This window comes from Danaus plexippus (genome assembly GCF_018135715.1).
Source record: "Danaus plexippus chromosome 13 unlocalized genomic scaffold, MEX_DaPlex mxdp_40, whole genome shotgun sequence".
Classification (NCBI taxonomy): Eukaryota; Metazoa; Arthropoda; class Insecta; order Lepidoptera; family Nymphalidae; genus Danaus; species Danaus plexippus.
Window position 1 is genome coordinate 199,266 of NW_026869850.1, and position 5,470 is coordinate 204,735.

Sequence of the window (5,470 nt, forward strand, 5' to 3'; positions counted from 1 at the left end):
CTAATATTTTTCGGATATAGTACGCATGATTTTTAAAAAAAATCTCGTCGGCCCATGATCACTGTTGCTGTAAAGTATCCGAACCGTCAGGAGTATGTAGTTTCAACAAAAAAATAAAGCACTCGCAGTATACCTGAAAAATACTAGTTTCATTTAAATTAATAAAACTCGAGAAAGTCTAAGATCTCATTACGTATTTCGATTTTGCAAAGAACTTGGCATTCATTTACATCTCTATTCTTTTAGCGGCGAAGTACAACAGCCAGGCATATTTTTTGTATTAAACTTGGCTCTACTTTTTTAGTGTAATGTTTTTCTGGGATTATATTTCTGTAAACACTAATACTAATCTTTTTTATATATGTTTTATCAACCAGAAAATAGGTAAGGACCTGCGACCCTGAGATCTTGGACTAGTAAACATGTATGACTATCTCATAATTTCTAAACCTAAAATTTGAAATACTGCCAACATATGGCGCTGTACTCGCCTAAACCACGCAAGTATTGTATACTGCAGAAAATATATGATCCCCATAAAGGTTACTGTATATCTCACATCGCAATACATACCCTCATATATTGTTATTGTTTAATTATGTTAAGAGTATAGTTTCTCGAAATTTTTTGAAGAGCGCCGTTTAACAGCGCTTTATTAATATATTAAAAGAGGAAGATATAGATTAGCTCTTGGATTTGAATTACTTTTGGTGTTTCAATATTTTTCAATATGAATTTTTCAAATAATTTGTTATTATAATGTTACATCGGGTATAAAATTTTTGATCTTTTTGTACTTCTTATCGAGCTAAAATGTAGAAAAGATTAAAAGATCGAAAAATTTTTAAAGAAAAATGAATGGTCCTCGTTAGACTTACCATTGTAATAATAAGAACTCTTATAAGAAAATGTTGATTATAATCTTATAAACTACACTTACTAAGGTCAATTAAAAATTAATATACCTAAGCACATCAAAAGTAATATTTTTTTTAGGCTTGGTGTTTGATATAATTAATTATTGTTCAAGTTAAAAAAAATTCTTGTGGAAAATCTCAAGGACTCGTTTTAAATTTGTTCTCAGCAAACTCATAAACCTTATTTATGTTATATAATATTTTAACTTATATATTTTATTTAACATAAATAGCAAGTAAATATATCGTTATAGACTAGTTAATTTAGTTTAATATGAAAATTATACTTTGATAGATGAGATAACTCTGATTAGTATTATTAGTGAGTAAACTCATACCTGAAAGCGATAGAAAACAGAGTTCATCTTGAACTTGTCCTATTTTGAAAAATATCAAAGTAAATTAATTTCTATATATGCTCGTCGTCATACAAGTAATGAGATCTAAGAATTTCGCGAGTTTTATTCATTTAAATGAAACTAATATTTTTTGGGTATACTAAATAAACTTTTTTTTGTTAAGATTACATACTCCCGACGTTTCGTGTGCTTTTCAGCAACCGTGATCACGTGACCACATCTCGTCTGCCCGTGTGTGTGTGGTCGTGTATGTACATATTCTTGGAAGATAGCGGATCACTCAGATATCGATGGAATCGTTTAAGATCACGAGACTTTTTAAATACTTAATATAAAGAGAAAGAATTCAGGATAGAACATTTAAAAATAAGACAAAAATGTGTGAATAAATATTTTTGTGCGACACTCACTCTTAAGAATTATTTTATAGCAGACGTATTTCTTGTTTTCTATTTGAAGTTAAACAATGTATTGAATTTATAAAAAAATTCTACTAGGATATTTTTAAAATATTACTTTTTGTTTTGTAGTGACCACTCTAAATCTTAATAATATAATACAAGCTTAGTGTACCAATTATTATCAAACCGGTCGTTAGTCAAATTTTTATTGATCATATCACGACACTGAACGTGCATGTTCAGTGTGTTATCATTGATTTATAATAGGCTTTTGATTCCCTTGGCCTAAAGCAATAGATATTATCATTAATGATAGGTTAGAGGACAGTCAAATGTACATTAAGTTGTAAGAGATTTGTGTCGGCTACTTTCAATCATTATTTTATCATGGACGTCACGATTCAAAATATTCTTACCTAAAATTTTTGTTTGTTCTCGATAAAGAAACTTTATTTTTCCACGTTTATTCTAACTACCGCAAAAGTTACCATTACTTGTTGTACCTTAAACTACATTATATTTTCTTATAGTTCTGAAAATTAATAAAGAATGATGCTGCAAGGATCTCTCGGCGTAGTTCTGTATTTATCACGAGTGGCGGGTGTCGCACCATTTCTCATCAGGGGAACTAAACTTCACTTATCGCTACATTTGGCTATATGCGCCAAAATCTTCGTATTCTTATTTGGTAAATGCCTCGATTCATCAATATTAGTGGCAAAAGTGACTAGTGTGTTCAGTTTACATAAACAGTTTTAGCTGTGTGCTTACCTTTGATGATTTTCTCTGAATAGAAAAAATTAATAAATACATAAATATTTTAGTTATAAACTACATTTTTGTCGCTACAACTACCACTTTATTTTATGGAGACAAAAACTCGGCTTTGTCATTTGAGATTCTTCGAATACTGTCAAGCATAACCGCTGTTCTTGCTTTAATTGTGTCTGTTTTTACTTCCTCCAAGAGAGTGATGCGTATAATAAGATTCCTCCAGAAACATGACGAGGTTATTATTATTAATGATGTTTATATCAAAAAGTATTTGACAATGAATTTTATTAGAGAGTAGAGTACTGTTTTGTAGAGTGTTTATCATCGTAATTTTTACAGGTTGACGAAGGCATTTTGAATCGAAATTATAATAATAATGCAAGTGAAAGAAGACTCATCGCATTCATCTTATTATATTTACACATAAATTTGGCAATGCGATGTTACGATTTCTTTCTCAATATTCTCTCGGATAAACCTGGGAACAGTACAAGCATTTCTTATTCTTAATATCTTGGCTTTATAAATCTCAGTCGTTAAACATTTCTTGTATTACAATGGCAGAAATTACTGTTTTACTTAAGTTTATTGCTCTGTTGCAGGAACTTAAAAAAATACTTTTGTAATTTATTCAACAATAAAAAGTAACAAATCTCACAGTTCTTTTTACAATTAATTTGCCTAGCAAAGATGTAAAAGAGAACAATTATTATCTACGCTTGTTATAATAATATTGTTATCATCTTAATTTTGGTTTAGGTTCACATCAAAAACTTTCTGCTTTGACCCTTATTTACCCCTTTGAACTTATTGCTGTACTAAATAAGGTCATATGTAGCAGATATTAAGATACACCCAAATTACCAAGTCTAGAAATATGTTCTGTTAAAATTATTGCTTGTATCAAAACATGCCGCCTTATTTCATCTCTTCCATAATCTTTTTTATAAAAATTTCGTGATAATTTTTACAGGATGTAAGTATATACTTCAATCCTTTTTCTCTTTTGTCTTAGGAAGTATGATGAGTTTTCTACTTTTTCTTGCAATAGCCCTTTACATGATTAATTTATCAGAATTCCAACTAGCTTTATTCGCAAGGAGAAATATGTTCAGCTTGAAGGATATAAATGATGCCCTTGAAAATGTATACAACAGACCACACAAAAGAGGTAAAATTGAATATGTATTTTTAATGAGTTTAATATTTTACAACATGAAAATGTTTGTGCAGCATGGGAGAGAATAAGTAAAATACAGCCAATACACGCACTATCGAAGCTAGCTGAGTCCAGAAATCAGTTTTATATGAATCAGGATCAAATAGGTAAATAAAAAATTTATTTTTTTATAAATGGGGTCTCCCCCACTTCATAAAAATTATATTACCTAAACAAATAATTAATTATATAAAAATAATTACCAAAATTGTCAATAATCATCTCAATTTGATTGTCAAGTTTGGTAGGTCTACTTTCAATCCTACAACAACAATCGACTGAGTAAGTAGCAAAAATTTAAAAGCTGTTCTCTTAAAATTTTGATAATTTTTCGGTTAAGATGTGTACATTATTGTTTCGTTATGTTTTATAAATAAAGAATTAAATATCACATACCATCTCATTTCCAACTCATAATAATAAGATCTAAGATTTTACCGAGTATTTATTGAAATAAAACTAATATATTTCGGATTTATGCTTCCGACGTTTCGATTACTTTGCAGTAACCGTGAGCAACATCTCGTCTGTCCGTGATCACGGTTGCTGCAAAATAATCGTAACGTCGGGAGTATATTGTTAAAAATAATTATAAATGCGTAGTACATAAAAGCGAAAACATTATTTTCATTCCAACTCATAATATCTTTTTGATGCGGATATTTATGGAAAGCGCCATTGTCGTGAGACCCAGTGAGGATATAAAAATGTTTATAGAAGCATTATGAAAAACTTCACATCAATTTGTAGGAAAATCGCTCAAACCAGAAGAAACATCTACAAAACTAATTCGTCGTTGCATTATAAAGTACATGAGTACATGTGACACTATAACAGACACGACACAATCTGATGGAATTCTACTTGTTCTTATAATATTATATCACATATTAAACGTAATATCTAATTCTTATAAAGTTATAATTTATTATATGAGTCCAAGTAAGTAGCAGAATTAACTATTTAATTATAACAACCTTTCTGAAATCGTCAAAGTAAGCGAAAATGGTTACAATGTTTTCTTCTAGTATACACTGGACCTAATGTTTTAACCGGAATAAATCAATCGGTCATACATTTTTTATCGATTGTACTTTTTATGGAGCCCTATCATAGAACGCAGTCAGAGGTATGTTACATTGCTTTAAGATATTTTTTTAATAACATTAAGAATACAAAAAAAATAATTACGTAATAACTTTTTGTCGCATCTCTTTAATTGAATGACGTCATTGTAGATGGACAGGCTTCAGCTTCTACTAAGATCCTTGAAGTGGAAGAATTTGGATAAAACAGATGTCAGCAATGAACTAAATTTATTTTCGCGAGTCATCAACCTAAACCAAGCAACTTACACTCCTCTGGGCATGTTTACACTCAATAGACTCGTTGTTGCAAAGGTGATCTCTAAGAACCATTATCCATTTTCTTCTATGTTACTAATCAAAAATCTATAATGTTTCAAAATTATAATTTTAACCAAACAAGAAATTCAAATATTTAAAATACTAAAAATACTTTGTTCACTTTCCAGTAACATATTTGTATTCTGAAATAACTTTTATAGCACATTATGTATGTCTTTCAGATCTTCGGTACTCTGGTAACTTACTTGGTTTTCATCGTATCTCATAGAGCCGCAATAAATAAAAATCAATATTTTTTGCGTTTCATTAACTGTGTTTTAACTGGTAGTAAATACATAATTTAAAAAAATTTAACATTAAGACACGTGACATATTTAAAAAAATTGAAGAATATAACTAAGCTTTGTATTTAATGTATTCCAAGACGTCATTT

The 5,470-nt window shown here is 29.4% G+C and overlaps 1 long non-coding RNA gene across 1 annotated transcript; it reads left to right on the plus strand.

Moving 5' to 3' along the window:
- Positions 1-4,462: 4,462 nt before the first annotated feature.
- Positions 4,463-5,064, plus strand: LOC133320229 (uncharacterized). Its single transcript, XR_009753666.1, has 3 exons — positions 4,463-4,612; positions 4,699-4,799; positions 4,909-5,064. It is a non-coding gene; the product is annotated as an uncharacterized LOC133320229 (long non-coding RNA).
- Positions 5,065-5,470: the final 406 nt, after the last annotated feature.